The sequence below is a fragment of the Pollicipes pollicipes genome, unplaced genomic scaffold (genome assembly GCF_011947565.3).
Source record: "Pollicipes pollicipes isolate AB1234 unplaced genomic scaffold, Ppol_2.1 Scaffold_2555;HRSCAF=2994_pilon_pilon_pilon, whole genome shotgun sequence".
Classification (NCBI taxonomy): Eukaryota; Metazoa; Arthropoda; class Thecostraca; order Pollicipedomorpha; family Pollicipedidae; genus Pollicipes; species Pollicipes pollicipes.
This window is the reverse complement of record NW_023596136.1, coordinates 17793212-17810677: the sequence shown is the minus strand read 5'-3', so window position 1 is coordinate 17810677 and position 17466 is coordinate 17793212. Positions and strand designations below refer to the sequence as shown.

The following is a 17466-nucleotide window of genomic DNA, read 5'->3' as shown; positions in this document are numbered from 1 at the left end:
ACCGCACTGGACAAAACTGCTTCATGCAGTAAATAACAGTATATTTTCCTACCATGTACGGCGAACGGATATAGTTGGGTCCAAGCTTCAGGCTACTATTATACCGAAAGCATCCATTTTGTCGTTTGATATAGCCTTGGATGTTCTGCCTGTCTACTTAGTCCCGTCAACATGGATTCACAGAGTAGTCTGGAAGCAGCAGTGGTCCAGAAGTAGTAATAGTCTAGTTATAGAAGTGTTGTAGTTGTAGCCGAGCATATCAGGTAAAACTAAAGTTGTATATAATCCCGGTGTTTTGTGTAGCTTTCGGAACTTACCGCTATCATGCTATAAGCTGAAAATTTTCGGCATTACTTAAAATGACACGAGATAGTAGTCATTTTGGGTAAGCAACATTGCAACACTCTTTGACTGATGTCATTTTTATGCAAGTTGGAAACTCTAGAAAAGCGCTGTAGGTCTCCGCGAAGCCATGAATAAACTGGGTACAAATTATGTTGTGTGACTATTGCATGTTGATTGTTTAATTGAATCGTTAGCACTATTCCCTGTGATTTTTCGCTCTAAAGGTTATCACCAACCACACCAACTCCTTATGCGTCAGCCATGAGGTACCCAATCGTTTCAAACGTACAATTTTTTTAGCGTGAGTCTTCACGAGAATGCTGGCACGTTCGAAAAAAAATCGACTGCAACGTCCAGGCTAACAGTGACGATCAGCAATCAAAGAGATGGCAATTCCTGAGCGGTTCTGGTTTAAGGGACAGGACACTTGGTGCGCTTGTCGGGTAGGGTAGGTACAAACCAGTGCAACACCATGCGCCGTAGCTGTCACGCAGCACGTCATGCCTTCTTCTAGAGGCACGATTCGGCGCCCTGTACCAACAAGTAAGCTGTGACAAACGGCGAAGTTTACTAGACCCATACTAGCAGCCTTTTAAGAAGGAGTTTATCTCCTTTCATCGTTGAATGCTGCTTGTTTTTAGTGTGGTGTTTTTTTGAATGTTTTTACTGATCCACACAAATGTGGATCAGTGTTTTTTTCGAACATGCATTAGTATTTTACTTTTCAGATTAGTCTAAAGGGTTTGTCGAGACATCCGCTTGAGATCTCCACTTAACACCTTTCGCCAGGCAATCTTGCCTCAAACCGTCCAGGGCACTTTTGACGCCTCATCAAACGCATGGACAAGGCCGCGCCGTACGATCGCGGACCCCCTGCCGCCTCCCACCAACTGGCATTCAGCTATCTCCAAAATGTACTAAGTGAATTGAGAGCGGACAAATCCTTGCCCCCCCCCCCCCCCCCCACCCCCCACCCCCCCCCCCTGCTGCCGGGCTTGCCTCCCAGGTAAAGTTTCCTAAATATGCTCTAAGTCTCCCCCCCCCACACTTTTAGAAACGTTTCTTACGCTTATGTGGGCTCTAATTTCTCATTGATAAGATGTGTTCTCGTACATATTACAGCATATAATAAATCTGATGGGAGAAGCACAATAGATGCAAGGAATAAGATAGGACGACAGCTGTCCGGCAGCATGTGAAAGCCGCCATCTTGGTGCAGCCGTTGGACCGTGTACGCGAGTTACATGGTAAGTTGGAGGGTCTGTATTTGGTGTTGGCGGCAAGCATTTCGTTGTTTCGTGGTTTTCATTGGATATATGGCGCGGCAGCCTGGTCGCTAAAAGTCAAAGATATGCCAAGTTGGCCATGTATTTATGTTTTTTCGTCGTATTGTAGTTCAGATAGTGGTGATAGTGCCGGCCAATGGCGCCAATTAGGCCGCATGCTTCCCTTTCACGGAACCCTTTATGGTCAAGTCAGTGTCAGTGCTCCCAAGGTTTTTTATATTTGATGACCTCTTCCAACCTCTTAACTGAGCTGTTGGACTTCTTTTTTTGGCTTTATCAGCTGGGTACCTTTTCATGCTTGTACATTAGGGATAAAGTAATTACTAACTTGTGTTGCAATAGCTTCCTGCCTGGTTCTTGGATAGTGCATTTCTTTAAGGGGCATGCCATCTATCATTATAACTACCTGCTGCTTTGTATCTGTATCAAACAATGCATTAAATTCTCTGTCAAAATTGTGGTATTGTTATCTGTTTTATTCATAATGTAGGCACAGTGCGTTTGTTGCTGTGCGAAAATCGCAGTAGCAATACTGGCGGTTGAACAGTTCCCTAATAAACTATGGCAAGTGCATTTAAGTTCTGGCCATATCTGTCTGTCAGAAGCTTAAAGTGGGTACATATTTGTACACAAGTTTTATCATGGTGTGCATTTGATAGTTGAAATGTGCGTAGCTCATGGGCATAACTAAGTATTTTATCTTTGAAAGCTGGATATTTTTGGTTATTTTTTATGCATTAGCATGATTGGCAGAAGAGAACAGTCATTAACCAGTGAAATCCAAATGTCCAAAGTTTTAACCTTGACAGCTACCTTTTACCACCTAGATAAGCTAGAATTATGCATATCATGCATCTCTTATGAACTGTCAAGAGAAGTCGTCCACATCTCAGCATACAGTTATGAATCATCTTTATCTTATGGTTATGGCTGGAATTAGAAATTGATGAAATGATGGAAATGTTTCCAACGATATGACAATCAAAGGTAGACTGATTTAATATGCTCTCGGATGGGGGAGGTTCAATGTGATCCCACCCCCTGAACGTTTTTACAGAATGCATACCAAACGATGTGACATAGCCGTACCAAATTTTGCATAGCTGTAGACAATTAAATTGTGGATCGTTTGGCATAAAATATTTAGACGTGCCTTGTATTGTCGCTGGCCTATGGCAGGTCAAAGTCAGGCCATAGATTCAGAGAATAAAATTGCTAAGCAATCGTTCAATCTGATGCAACAGCGGAGCGTTTGATGAAGCCTAACGTTGTCTCAGAAACATTCTCCGAGATAGTTTCTTAAGCAGCTATTAGGCAACAAATCAGTAGCTGAATTAACGAATTGCTTTGAACTAGGATCAAAAACCAAAATCAGTCAAGGTCAAAACTAACCTGTTTTATCACCATCGAGTTCGTTGCATTGAATGCTTTCTGGTGCCCATTTTTGATTTTTTGGTGACAGGAACAGCATGTACATCCTGCATGGACTTTTTAATGGTCAGAATAGGTCACTGTCTTAAATGACGCAGGTAAGCATCTTGTTTTTAAGAACTTACTACGAAGTGTGATCCTTGACGTTTATTCAAATGAAAAACTCAAATCGGGCTCCTGTGATTTTTGCAGCATGACGTTCGAAAGGTTGAACAAGATCATTGACGTTAAATGAGCACGGGTGACCTTTTGCTTAGGACAGGTATCTAGTTTCATGATGTTGCATGAGAAGGTATGGGGCTCTTTGAACACCAATTTGGAGTTTGAGCCCGTCTGATGTTATTTGACCTGAAGGTCATGGCCTAGGAGCCTCAAATTTGACAAGTGAGTGGACGTAAGCACCCTGTGAATTTGGTGTCCCTAGCTTTCTTTGTTTCTGATATCTCAGCAGGGTGCCAAATTTATCACCTCCCCGCCCGAGCAAAGAGTATTCAACCGGCCATCCGGGCGCGTGTTTAAGAAAAGACATGGTACATACAAAAAATAAACAATTTGCAGGAAGCAATTTGCACGCTTAAAGTGTGCGGTAAGCTCTTTGAGTTATTCACTGCCAGTAGTAGCCAACATTGTCAATATGGTGTTTTTGCGATGTTTTGTCCTCTCTACTCCCCCTACCTTCACACTGCCTAGAACCCACTGCACTGGTGGCACAGTCTATGGTTTAATCTCAACCTTTCAAGGAAATGAATTTCTTAGGCAAGGCTCACGATAAGAGGACTTGTTGCTTGCAGCACTGCCCGTTAAGCGTTCTATGAGGTTTTCAAAAATTGTATGGAGTTTTGAACCGAAATGTCCATCTTATAGATCATCAGTACATTTCACAGACCTGGCCTTCTTTGGACCTAAATTTTTCTAGTTTCTGAGCTACACGCCCGCGAAGATGTACAGAGTATTTCGGGAAGGTTATTCCAAGGCCCCTCAGGTATGCCTAACGCTATGCCATTGAAATCCTGCCATTCCATCGGACATGCCGCGATCAAGGCACAAAACATTTACTTGCGTCGTTCATATCTGGCGTTCGTGAGCACGGTTTCCAGATATAACGGCCGTCAATGGGCTCTCAATCAATGTTGTGCAAGGTTTGATGACGTAGTGAGGAGCATATTTACTAAGCAGAGAAGCTGTGCTGTCTAGGGCAGTCTTTTCCATTAAAAGCATGCCAATCAATAATCATAAGTGGGCTTATTTTAGAAAAGCCCATGCATGCTTTAAATTTTTCAAATGTGGCGCATTCTCCTTATGGCTACCTGACACGTGGTTAATACCCATATATTTCTCAGGCCACACGCAGAAAGGCCGGTTCAACATGGTGTTGGTGTGTGGCAACCATTCGAGAGTTTTTTGGGGCATTAAAGTGGGAGGCAATAAAAAGCACTACATACCGCAATGTCAGAACGCCGAGGTAGGCGCCAGCCATAGAACTGAAATGTTGCCATACGGATACTATCTTTTAGCGCGAGCTTAGCCTTGATAGAACCTCGGTATACAAACTAAGCGCTCGGCGGAAGCGTTTATTTGTTGTTAATAATCATCATGCAGTGCAATGACTTGTCGCATGAGGCTAGTACATACTATTTATTGATTAACTGCCACTCGCTTTATCCGGCCAAGAAACTAATATTTGGAAGAAGGAATACCGTGCGTAGTTCTACAGGCACGTCCAATATTCCTGCCACGTCATTCTGGGTCTGTCGTGTGCTTGTCACTTTTCTAGCACATGTTCACCATATTCCCCTCCTTCACATAAATAGCTGGTGGTCCCTCGATGTTTCTGTTGCTTCTTCTCTATTTTATTTAGCTACCCCTCTGTTATTTCAACTACAAGGCACTTGATCCTTAGATTAAAGCGCTACTTGCGAACCAGAAGACAACGCCGTCGACACAGCTGTACTTGCTATCCAGATGAAGCTCCTTTCCCTCCACACCGTATCGACTAGGCTGAACTGAATTTCCTGGTAGTGCAGTATTGTGCTTGGTGCATTTATTCATGCCCAAACCATTTTCAGTCCATGCTTGTAGACGACTACGAGCTTGGCGACGGGTCACAGCGTTGCAGGACAGAGCCAGGCGACGCCTTCAAACATTTCGCCCTGCACTTCGCGAGACGCTCCACCATTTTTACACCTGCCATCAGCGCCGCGGTAAATGTTTTACTGCTGCTTAGAGACGAGCTTGTCTGACGCTGCGCCGGTCCCGTAGCTTGCGCCCGAACCGTCAGGCAGGCCCGTCCCCAGCGGTGATGAGGCTGTTTTACTGCTGAAGCTTGTGGAGAGGATCGTTCGACCGGCGATTAACGCCCGGCGCGACAGGGGTGTGAATTGGGACGAAGCGGGTCGTGCCGTCGGCGACAGGACATCGCGGGCGGTTAGTGTCGTATGGATGCAACTTTGACGATGTAAGTAATGATGATGACGCCGAGTAGGCGTGCACTGCTGTCCAAAAATTTCGGGTTTACCGGCCCGCTATTTACGGAGCTGCTAACCGAAATGGTTCTCAGCTTCAGGTCTGTTCGATAAAATGGTGCAACCATCTAATTACAAAGCTGCTAACCAAGACGGTTCTCAGCTTCGGGTCTGTTCGATAAGATGGTGGAAACATCTCGAGGTTTGTCGCTGCACCGTGAAAACAAATTGTTTTGTGGGCATCTTGCTAAACCACTGCGCACTAACTGTCGTGGGACATCACCCCACCCAGCCAATACAGTTGCAACTTGCTGAGAGCCGGCACTACCAGGACTTACCAGGAAAGAAACCGGACATCAAGAGCAGGGTGGCTGGCAAAGTATAATGAATCACGTTTACCGAAAAGTTTGCCGCGAGCCAAAGTAGTAATCAAATTTTAGGCGACGCATACCTATGGATAAGACATGCCATAGTACAAACCCCTCAGGCATAGATGATTATGTCGTTTATTTGGGTCAACCAGAGACAGATAAATGACGTCGGCATAAGAGTCCTTACGGCGCGTCTCATTAGTAATGTCAGTTGGTGTACAAAATTGGATAGACCGAACACCGATGCCTAACTATTTCATGTTCAGTAACTCACAAAACGCCTTTAGATCACTTTGCTGGACAGCCCAGTTTGCAATGATATATTGCCCACCTATCTGTATCACACATTTTAAAGGCTGTGAATGATTTCTGCCACCCTATTTAGAGAACAGATCTTACATGGCTCACTGGGGCATGAATGATGCACCAGGCTTACATCGCACCGACGCATTTCTACAATCAACGAAGAATATTTTTATGAGCAATTGGTTCATTGCCTACAGCTAGATATGGTGGTATCACGTGGCTAAACGTGGCACCTGCCCACTAGCCACTGCACAACTACGCATGTCTCCTGTGGCCAAGCGAGCTTAGCATGTTGGCAATATCAATAAAAATGTTAAGAAATGAGCAGTTAACATCCCTAGACACATATGTTCAGGTGTATATTTTGTTTATGTTTCTGCAACATGGCCAAAGCCATTAAGCTGATACAGTGATATACTACAGTATACAACCAAATATTACAGCTACAGTCAAATACTAACTTACAGAATTATTACCGCTATTCATTCTTAACGCACGCAACGATCTGCGGGCAATAATGGGGTAGTCATTTCAAAAGTGATTTAAGCCATCTACTCAGCACGTGCTCAAACCATTCGCTCAGACGTGTCAGATCTTGTCAGGGAAGTGACAGCTGCGGTAAACAACAGCGGCCATTTGAAGGAAATGCTCCACATTTGCAGACATTGAAGAGAGCGACAGACATGATGAATTAGGCTCGCTTATAACTATAAGTATAATTCTTAGTGGAAAAGACTGCTCTAGACAACACGAGCTCTCTATGCATTAAATGTTCTTCTCAATAGGTTATTGCCTGATTGCGACATCGAACTTCGCAAAACACTGATTGGGTCAGTTAACGGTCGTTATAGCTGGAAATCGTGCTCACGAATGTCAAATATGAGCGTTCCGACTGACCACGCCGACCTATTTTTCTCGGCCTTGATCACCGCACGGCGAATGGAATGACACGATTTTGATGACCTTATTATGGCGCCATGGATGCCTGGGTAATCTTGAAATACTCTGCACGAAATAGTCTGCATAATTTGGCGGGCGTATAGCTCAGAAAGTAAAGAGCCTTAGGTTTTAAAGGGAGTGCTCCGCGTTTGTATGGGGGTTTGAACTGAAATGACCATATAAAGGACCTTCTGATGCCGGGCACGGCCCTGCCCTTTTGAACACCTATAGCCGTCCGGCTCATGAGCGTAAAGGCCGCAAAGATATGAAGGGCAATTTGGGAGAGATTTTGAAGGTTGCCTTCGCATTTATGACGTCATAATAACGTCATTCATATCGAGCCATTTTATAAGCCATGCCGTGATCAAGGTCAAGAAAAATATAATGGTCGGGTCATTCATATCTGGCGTCCGTGGGTACGATTTCCAAATACAACGGCCGCCAACTGTGTCTGATCGGTGTTGTGCAAGGTACGATGAGAAAATTGTGTTGTCTTGAGCAGTCTGATGTGCGTAAAGTATAACGATAGTTAAAGGTGAGCTGGTATCGTCATATCTGATGCTTAGTTCAATATGTCAATATTTATTAATTACCTATTTGCAAAATATGTCAATATTCAACATGTCAATAATTCAATAATCCTACCCAACCTAACAAATGTGAAACATTCCATTTGAAGGGAGCGTTCCACATTTGCATGGCGTTTTTATCTGAGGCACACATCTTGAAGATCTTTCGGTGCTGCTCACAATCGTACCCTTCTTTAGACCTAAGCCGCTCTAATTTACTAGCTACACACCCGCGAAAACGGGGAAGGTGTATGGGGGAGGGTATTTGAACGTTATCTTGGCACTCATGGCGCCATAATACCCTCATTTAAATCCTGCCATTCCAAAAGTCATGTGGCGATCAAGGCCAAGAAAAATATGATTGTCAATGCGTTCACATCTGGTGTGCGCGAGAGCGATTTTCAGATGTAAAGACCGTCAATGGGCTCTAAATAGATGTTGTGCTAGGTGTGGTGATATGCTACATGAGTACCAGCCGTCAAACGTGACTAAATTGCAGCCTTGCTATCATTCAAGATAAAAATTAGGCCATGTTTGATATAAGCAGCGAACATTGTTATTCTGACGACCAGTACTGGGCATTGGCCAAAGTCATACACCTTGCACCTTATCCAGACATTGGCTACAATTGACATCAAACAATTATCAATGAGGTTGTATGCATGATGCAGAGGTCAGCAGGAATGATAGTGCTTTTCTGATGTACGCATTGGCACTATCAACATATGTTGCTCCCCATTTCTGCTTCTGTTCATTTGCCGCTGCAGGTGAAGAGCTTTGAATGCATAGAATAAGCAATATCGAAAGTTGGAAACATTAACATTTAGCACATGATGATTACATTACAGAAAAAAAACAACAACAGGTGATCGCATCAGTCATGATGCAGGAAAGCATATCAGATGAGGTGTTACCTTCACCACATCTAGATTTGCACGCAAACATTTCACTATAGTTGACATGACATGAAAATTTCCAGAAAGCATGACACTCCAGCACCGATAATTGTAGATGTACAAAATCTGCTAATATCCTGCAAATCACGAGCCTGCGAGAACATCACGGTAGAAACGCTTTGGAAATGAGGTCAAGAGAACATCTATCGGAACGTTAGGTAATGGGTAAGTAGCTTAGCATCATCAGCAGCAATAAGTGTCCACGCAGTCACTGGCGACCATGCGAGCCTGCCTTCATCGTCTTAGTATGTAGGTATTTAACTTGGTATTCTTGCATAATTCATCTTACCTGAAACCCCTGCAAAGAATTTGGGGAAATAACTGGAATAAAAAATAGTTCATTGGCTTCAATGTTTTGTTATAAAAATGAACTTAATTAGGATTGCAAAGTCTGCTGATAGACAATACAGATGTCGCTTGACATAGTCTGCGCATGTGCCGATAATGAACAAATATGTGTACATTACTGTGATAGTGTCAGACAGGTAACCCAGGTCAATGGAAAAATGCACAAGTATTTTTATTTGTTTGTCCGATATCAAGTTTTGTTATTAATATACTTATAATACAATACATATAACACAACTATCTTATTCTGTATTGTCCGATATCAAACAGTGTGGCCCGTTTCATACACGTGGTATAAAAAGAGCGAGTCCCACACCTAATTAGGTTACCTTACCATTATTTCTAAAAGTAGCAGTAACCACGCATACCAGCTTTGCTTTCACGGGCCAAATGGGCCAAGCTGAGACCTGCAGTGAGTTCCTTACCATTGACCAGCAACAGTGGTGTTCCATAAAAGCGACACACAAGTGAAGCCAAAATTCCTGCAAAGTCAACGCCTAGAAAATATCAAAACAGCATTCACATGCGTGCTTGGCAAAGCATTCTTTGAAGAACAGCCAAATGCAGCATAATCTTCGAGAAGCATGTATCCTTTACTGGCAAATAACAAATAATTTGCAAACCATTAGAAATCACCTCAACGCACTGGTGACAACCCAAAACCATAAGCAAATTAGGGGGAAGTTTTGGCCGTGGAACGCGATGCGACATTCTCCGACATGCAGCGGGGGACATCATACTGAACCTGTTGCTGAGACCTATCTGGTGGAGAAAACTGGTAAGTACATGACGTTCCATTCCGAGGAAATGGGCTAGGAACAGGCGCCACGTCCGAGCGCCACTTCCGCGGACAATGCTTTTAAACAAGTGGGTTCTGATAGCTGAAGTGGCGCGAAGTGCTCACTCCTTGTAGTTGGGGGGTGTACTCCAGGAATTTCATACAAGCATGTAGGAGGTGCGCTTTCCACAGAGTACTTCACGAATTGAGCTTGTATAGCTTGTTTCAGTCACGCCTGGCTCCCTAGAATCCGGCGCGCATTCCAAACCGCTGTTTTCAACCAAAAACGCAAAAGCATCATTTGGTTTCCCTGTAGGAATTGAATCAGGACGCGACGCCTGCCTCCAAGTGTAAGCCGCACAAGGACAGCACCCTTAAACGGCTCGAGATGTTTCAGGCGGTTACTAAGACGACACTTTCCTTTCTACTTATCAAAATCTGGGGGAAAGTTCGTCGTGTACATGGTATGTTCATTCTAATTCTGCCCGTTCAATCAAATGGGAAGGGTGTGATTAGCACAGTTGTTCGGCGAAAAGGTTCGTGAGTTTCAATGCAAATTTGAAGTAACCGTGGACTTGTAAATCCTGTCACTCAATTGCATTTGCATCCAGGGTGTGCGTTTTTCGGTTCGTGGCATTCATTGCTGGCATCTCCGCCGGATAAGCGAAGTCGACGTGATTTACCATTGGTGTGAATCGTTTTCTGAGCGAAATGCGCGTCATTCCTTGCTTTTTACGTGAGATGCGATCATTAATGCATCACTTCAACGAGAACTGAGTCACGCATCTTGAAAAAGTTACGCTTTCATCATTCCGCTGTTTCGTAAGGTGCGGCCATTTTGCAGAATATCTGTGTTGCGCATGGTCGTTAACTTCACTACTCAATGTCAAATCCTGATGATTTGTCCCATGCCCTTGTGCTTCCCATTATATGCATCAGTGTATATTCTAACGATGCACAATGCTTCAAGCATGGCTTTTTTGCCATCACAACGTCCCAAATCGCGCGAACCACCGACAAAAAGCATGTCAAAAAAGCTGCGACTCCCCAACGCTGCTGACAGCCGTCTCCGTTCGAAAACCCTCACGGCAAAGCTTGAAAAGAAAGGCAGAGAAAGCGAGCGCTATCAATATGTCGTAGCCAGTGCATTTCAAGTCAATGAGTCGTCATGAACCACCAATGCTGACCTGTGGTACGTCGTAGTAAAGTATGCTGCTGCGCTTGCCTTTCGCTGTTCTTTGACATCTTATCAGCTAAACTTAACACATGATTTGACTGATCGTGTAAAGCTGTCCTAAGGTGAGTAATGCGGTATGCTAATCGTAAAAGCCGATGTTATCCGGAAAGATTAACCCGTTCTGCGCTAAGTGTATCTGTATGTGCCTTACACACTCCGGTTCAGCTGCTCTAAGCGACGGGAATCTTGCTTCTACGCATTCCACCTGCAAGGGTCTATCCCGTCAGGCATGGTTTGTTGGCATTTAACCCGCGCTGAAAAAGTTGACACTTTACTTATGCTATGGTATATTCCGGCTATGGTTGACTCCATGTGACCACAGCCACTTTTAGGTCATCTAAGAGGTTTCCGCTTGCTTCGCCGCGCGCCGGGGTGACACTGCTGGCGTCGGTAGCTTCGCCGCCGACGATCTAACGTCCACGCGGGGCTTAGCAGTATAACGTAGATCTCAATTAACACAGGCATGTGACCAAACTCTTCTTCGGGATGGGGTGGGGCGGCGGGCGGGGGGCAAAGATTACGTTTTCTTCGAGCTCCTGCGCATTTTGACCACTGTAAAATGACCTACTCTCTGGTGTAAACACCGCGTCACTTTGGGGGGGGGGGGGGAGGTGATGGCTCCCTCCCTTGGCTACGTACATAAGATAGCATCTTTCAGCTGTTTAACATTCACGGACCACTCCTTCCCATTGGCCATGTACTGATCTTCCACACGCTATATTCATTGATGTTCGAGCTCTGAGACACGCATTCGTCAGCTTGGCTCTCGCATAGCCTGCTTCCCTGACATATTCGTAATCCGTCTTCCTACTTAATGTAAAACACGCCTTCCTCCCTCGCGCACTGTGACAGCATCAGTGCATGCATTTGCGTCGTATCGGTATCGGCGTCGTTGGCGATATCGGTATTTTTTATTCTCCCTACATACTACGAACACAATGGTTTTATTGAAGTGCGGTTTCATTTTGTTTGGCTATATATAAACATACTTTATCTTCGAATCCGCAACTCCGGTGCTGGTGATGTTAGACTGCGGATCATGCACCACCTTGGGGGTGAACTTTGGTTGTTTATCATGGGCATATGTATCTTCGAGGTGATGAAGATGCTACGCAATCATTGTTTGGTCTTTACAGGAACCGGAACAAGAAGCGTTGCGCAGGTTATGGTCTGAGAGCGACCTGCAAAGGAAAGGCGCACAACCACTCAAAAGAGACTGCAGCAGTTCTAAAGTACAGGCGTATCGGGAAGTCAGTAAAGGGGAGGCTGCTTGACCTGTCCACCGACCAGCTCTTGAGACACTCAAGGTGCAGCTTCAGCAAAGGGGAGGCTGCTTGACCTGTCCACCCACCAGCTCTTGAGGCACGCAAGGTGCAGCTTCAGCAAAGGGAGGCTGCTTGACCTGTCCACCCACCAGCTCTTGAGACACTCAAGGTGCAGCTTCAGCAAAGGGGAGGCTGCTTGACCTGTCCACCCACCAGCTTTTGATAAACTCAAGATGCAGCCCCAGGACGACCATGGGAGTGACTATCCCTTTGGGGCGGCCGATCGCCCCGTCGTGCTTGACATACGATTCGTGTACAGGCTAGTTAGTGCAAGGCATCACGAACATCGGCAGGGTTTTCTAGTAAAAAATCTGGGATGCAAAATGCTTTCGTTAATCCGTTCTTGTCACGTAACTTAACAGTCCGAAGATAAATTTTCTGGAATGTCGGAGATGCGGCTGCATCACATAAAACAACGACTTACGTTGCAACGACTGCCAACAGCGTGATTACATAAAACAAGCGACGTTCCAGTTGAGATTACAATGGCATATGGGCCTTTGGCTATGATGTACAACTGTTTCCTGTCTATGGTTTGCCAGGGGTGGAGCTGAATGTTTAGGGTAACGAGATGATAATTGCACATGTATAATCTTGCATATCACCACCTGTCAGTGAGCTGGCTCATCGATTGAAGTAACTGTTCCAAGCATGACATGGGCATACTAAGTGATCTCTGATAGCGCTGTTCTGACAGGCTTGTGATGTCATGAATTCATCCGAAAACGCTATTGACTTGGCTGCAGCATTATGCGATACACATCAAGATAACCGGTTGTCTCAGATTGTTTCCAGTAGGTGTGTATAATTAACATGCTTGAAGGACATGTTCCACATTTGAAGACATTGAAGCAAACATCAGATATGATAAAACAAGCTCACGTTTATCTATTAGTATATTGCTAAGTGGAAAAGACCGTTCTAGACAGCACAATTTTCTGCTTGGTAAAAGTACTCTTCATTTTGTTATGGTTTGTTTACGTCGTCGTAGCTTGCAAAAGATTGATTGAGAGCCGATTAAAAGCCTTTATATCTGGAAATCGCGCTCACGAACGCCGGATATGGAGGCCTCGACAGTTCTAATTGTCCCGGCCTTGATCACCGCATGGCTTATGGAACGGCAGGATTTGAATGACGGTATTATGACATCATTAATGCCAATGTGACTTCGAAATACTCTCCCCGATATACATTTTCCTATTTTCGGGGACGTATAGCTCAGAAACTAGAGGGACTTGGGTCTTGAGACAGGTAAGAATGTGAACAGCGTTGAAAGGTCTTCAACGTGGCTATTTCAGTTCAAATCTCCATATAAATGTGGAACGCTCCCCTTTGTATTACATACCGTCTGCGTCCCTAACTAACTGGCCTGCGTTGGGACACGCGCAGTACGATATCGTTTCAGGCGTACTTGTGGTCGACAGTGTACTTATTATTCTTAAAGTTCTGGTGTACTTCGATCTCCAACTCAAATGCACCATTGTATGGCAACATTCCCGCAACTAGCTCGTCACCCTGCTTTGTTTTTCGCTGTTGGCTAGGTGGTAACTAATCACGGAACCATTCTCATGCGTCCTACATCTCCACCTACGCCTGGTTCGCACCGTATTGGACGACTGCATGCAACAGATAACGGCAAATATACCTGCTAAAAAGCGTTGCTGCATTAGACGACGCATGCGAATAAGCACACAACGAATCACGTAAATTGCATTCCGTCGTCGGGTAGTCGAAATATCTACTCAGCTCGCCATGATCGAGTTCATGCCAGCCCTCTGTTCCCAGGCTGTACTACACCATGTTCCCTTCTCAGTTTGGCAGAGCATTCAGAGAGCAGGTGATTGCGGAACTGGAGAAGATTGCTGGCGGTCATGCGCTGAGCGTCCTTTCGACGTCGGAAGCGGGGGACATTGTCGCACGAGGCCTCGAAACTCTCCTGGGCATGCTCGCCAGCGGTAGGTGTAATCATGTCCCCCGATGGGTTCGCTGACTCGTCACGTGCCGATCAGGACAGATGATGTGTCGACATTGCCTGTACCAATACTGATGTCATGCACACACCATATGATGTTTGTGCAGCGTGGGGTGGACGAGCCTGGAACGAGCGCGACATTTGCCAATTTCTGCCGTGTCGATCATTTATGACACCAATTATTGCCTCAGACACCTTAGACAACCAATAGTAAGGGTTTTGATTATTGCGGTACCGAGTTAGCCTTTCTTTGCGGGCTTAACGGCGGCTATCACACAGGTGTGATGTTTGTGCGCTAGTTCATAAGTACTTTTGGGAGCAAATTGTCGACAAATTAAATTGAGCATGCGCTCAAGCCGGTGGTACGTGTAAAGGAATCCAACTGAACACACCACCGACCAGATTCTGGTTTTCAGACTGAGACCCACGCCTTCTAGGACATTCAGCCATACTTTGGATCACTGTGAATAGCACCTTCCACCTTGACGTGTCGTGTGAGTCCTGGGTTTTCACATCCCTCGACTGCACAGGTAACGTGGCTCTGACGCGGTAGAGACTGGTCGATGATGCCACGCGGCTTGGAATTGATTTTCGAAGCTTATTTACTCCCAGCGCCTCTTTGAATTGCGCTGACATCAGCCTCGCTTCGGAGATGCCCGAGCGTCCCTTTTCACAGTGCCTGTCAGCTCTGCATTCCGCTCTCGTCGTGCATGACACGGCACAGATCGAGTAAAGTTTTGTTTTCCACAGATGTGTCTGGCGGCTGTAGCTGCCGCAGTCCGGCTGTCATCCACACCGACGACTCACGGAATGAACGGAGCGCCCTGGCCAGAGCCTGGCCTGAAACCCGGCTGCTGCTGTGCCCTTTCCAGGCTCCACAGGCACCCTGGCGGTGGCTTTTTGATGCGGTGCATGACATCGACCACCTGGCATGTGAAGTATTTTATCCCAACGCTGCAAGTGCTACTGTAGCGCTGAAGCTCTGCATCTCTCGTAACTTGTTATTCATACCTTATAGCCCAAAAGGCTGCTGTAGGCGGCAACATTTCCCTGTTTAGTACATATGTTTCTCAATACGTCATTGTTTGGTCACGTCATCGTATCTTACACAACATTGATTGCGGGCCAATTGGTGGCTGTTATTTCTAGAAATCGTGCACGCGAACGCCAGACTTCAACGAATTAATGGTCTCCTGGGAATAGTCTGCATGTCTTCGCGGGGGTGTAGCTCACAAAATGGAACGGGTTAGGTCTGAAGAAGGGAAGGGCTGTGAACTGCACCGAATTATTTTCAAAATGGCTCTTTCAATTCAAAACCCCATACAAATGTGGAACACTCCATTTAAAAGACTCATTGGCGGTGTCTTGCCCATCGAACGGTCACATTTCGACGTCGCTAAAGAGAAATGACTATCATTTGGGCACATTTGATGTTTTAAAGAGATAGTGTACGGAATGGCGAGTGAATTGCTCGTAAATACAGTCAATAAATCGGTGCACTCGATGACGTAAATGTTGCTGCAATGCTGGCGGTAGTTTCGACGACGGCGTGTTGAACGTGTCACCGGCGTACCAAATACCGACATTCCCGACTTACCCCACCACTGCTGACGCAACCGTGCGTCACACAAACTTGTACCGGCCACGCGAAATGTAAACAGTACGTCGGTCAGCTTTTTAAAGTTAAATTCACATCTTTACCGGAGACTGGCTCCTCCACCGGAGTTGTGGATAAAACGAGAAAAAAAAACACTTCGAAAACGGGCAAATCCATCTCGACCCCTCCTCAGCGCGTGACTCATCGCAAATGTTGCACATTGCGATTCTTTGTCCAACCGCCTATTAAACGGTGCCAACTTCTTGCTGCCCTGGCTGCTCCATACCGACCTGTCGTCACAGCTAAGAAGGACTGGCCGCCGGCTTTGGCGCTGGTCACATTTCCTGACTACCCATGCAAAACGAACGGACCTAAAGCCGCCCACGCCAGAGCCCTGGACTGCAAAGGCTCGAAAGTTAACTGTGGAAACCGCCTTGTGCACCAGTGCATCCTGTGCAACTTGCAGGCACGCGTCTCACATCGCTAGCCTTGCAGACGTGTGAAAAGACAACAGACGCCTCACGCAGAGCATGCAGACAGGTGAGACCCGTCGGCCTTTGCCCAACGACCGATTTCACGACGGATAGCCTTTCGAACGGTTTACACATAGCCCAGGCACATAACATGGCCACCATGTGACAAAGCGACGCGCTTTCTCTTTCAATGTTTGTGTGATGCACTGTTCAACAATCCAGAGGCGTAGTTATGAAAGATAAACTGGTGGGGCCAAACGGGGATCATGGCTTAAGTTAGCCTAAAGCGCTACCGAAAGCCGGATCTTCCATAATCTGGCCCGCCTTTCGGCCCGGGGCCCAACCAACTAAATGAGAAGTTACTCCACTGGAACAATTCTTCCCCATAACACAGCGCATCACGGAGTGCTTACAGCTTTGCCTTTGATTTCAGAACCTTTGCCTAGTCGCACTGAAGGACATTTTTGTCGAGGTCAGACGTTCTTGAGCACGCATGACTACCTAAAAAATTAACGCGAACTCCCCTTGCACGCGTACCCCTTGGTAGCTTGCGCCATCGCAACCATGCCTGCTTGTCCGAATTGCCGTAGCTGGGTGGGCAGCCTCATTCCGCCTGTCCTCCATCACACACCCTCCTCAAAACGACGGAACAAACACAGCATCTGAAATGATAAAATAAAGACCAAACACAACATGAGGTAGGCCTGTCGATTTACTACTCTGAGTCATTATCTGTACTCCAAGTGACGGACGCCTCACAATGACGCCTGACGCCTGCCGAGGCAGTCAGGCGCCCGTCACCGGCAATGCTCGGGGCAAGACAGGGGAGCCACTGGCGTCGGAGCGAGGTAGCAGAGCGACTTGGTGTCGGGGCGAGGTAGCAGAGCGACTTGGTGTCGGGGCGAGGTAGGAGGGCGGCTGGTGGCGGGGCGAGGTGGGAGAGCGACTGGTGTCGGGGCGGGTGGCACGGGAGGCACAGACGTCGGAGCAACAGGCGTTGCACAACAGCAAGTCCACAGCGTCTTCGCCGAGTGGTCGATATCACCGCGGGAGCCGCCGATTCGGCCTGAG

General features: G+C 46.2%; 1 long non-coding RNA gene across 1 annotated transcript; it reads left to right on the top strand.

Moving 5' to 3' along the window:
• The first annotated feature begins 757 nt into the window (after positions 1-757).
• LOC119111949 (uncharacterized) lies at positions 758-15807 on the top strand. The gene is made up of 4 exons (XR_005095649.1): positions 758-888; positions 1468-1592; positions 14167-14308; positions 15076-15807. It is a non-coding gene; the product is annotated as an uncharacterized LOC119111949 (long non-coding RNA).
• The last annotated feature ends 1659 nt before the right edge of the window (positions 15808-17466 follow it).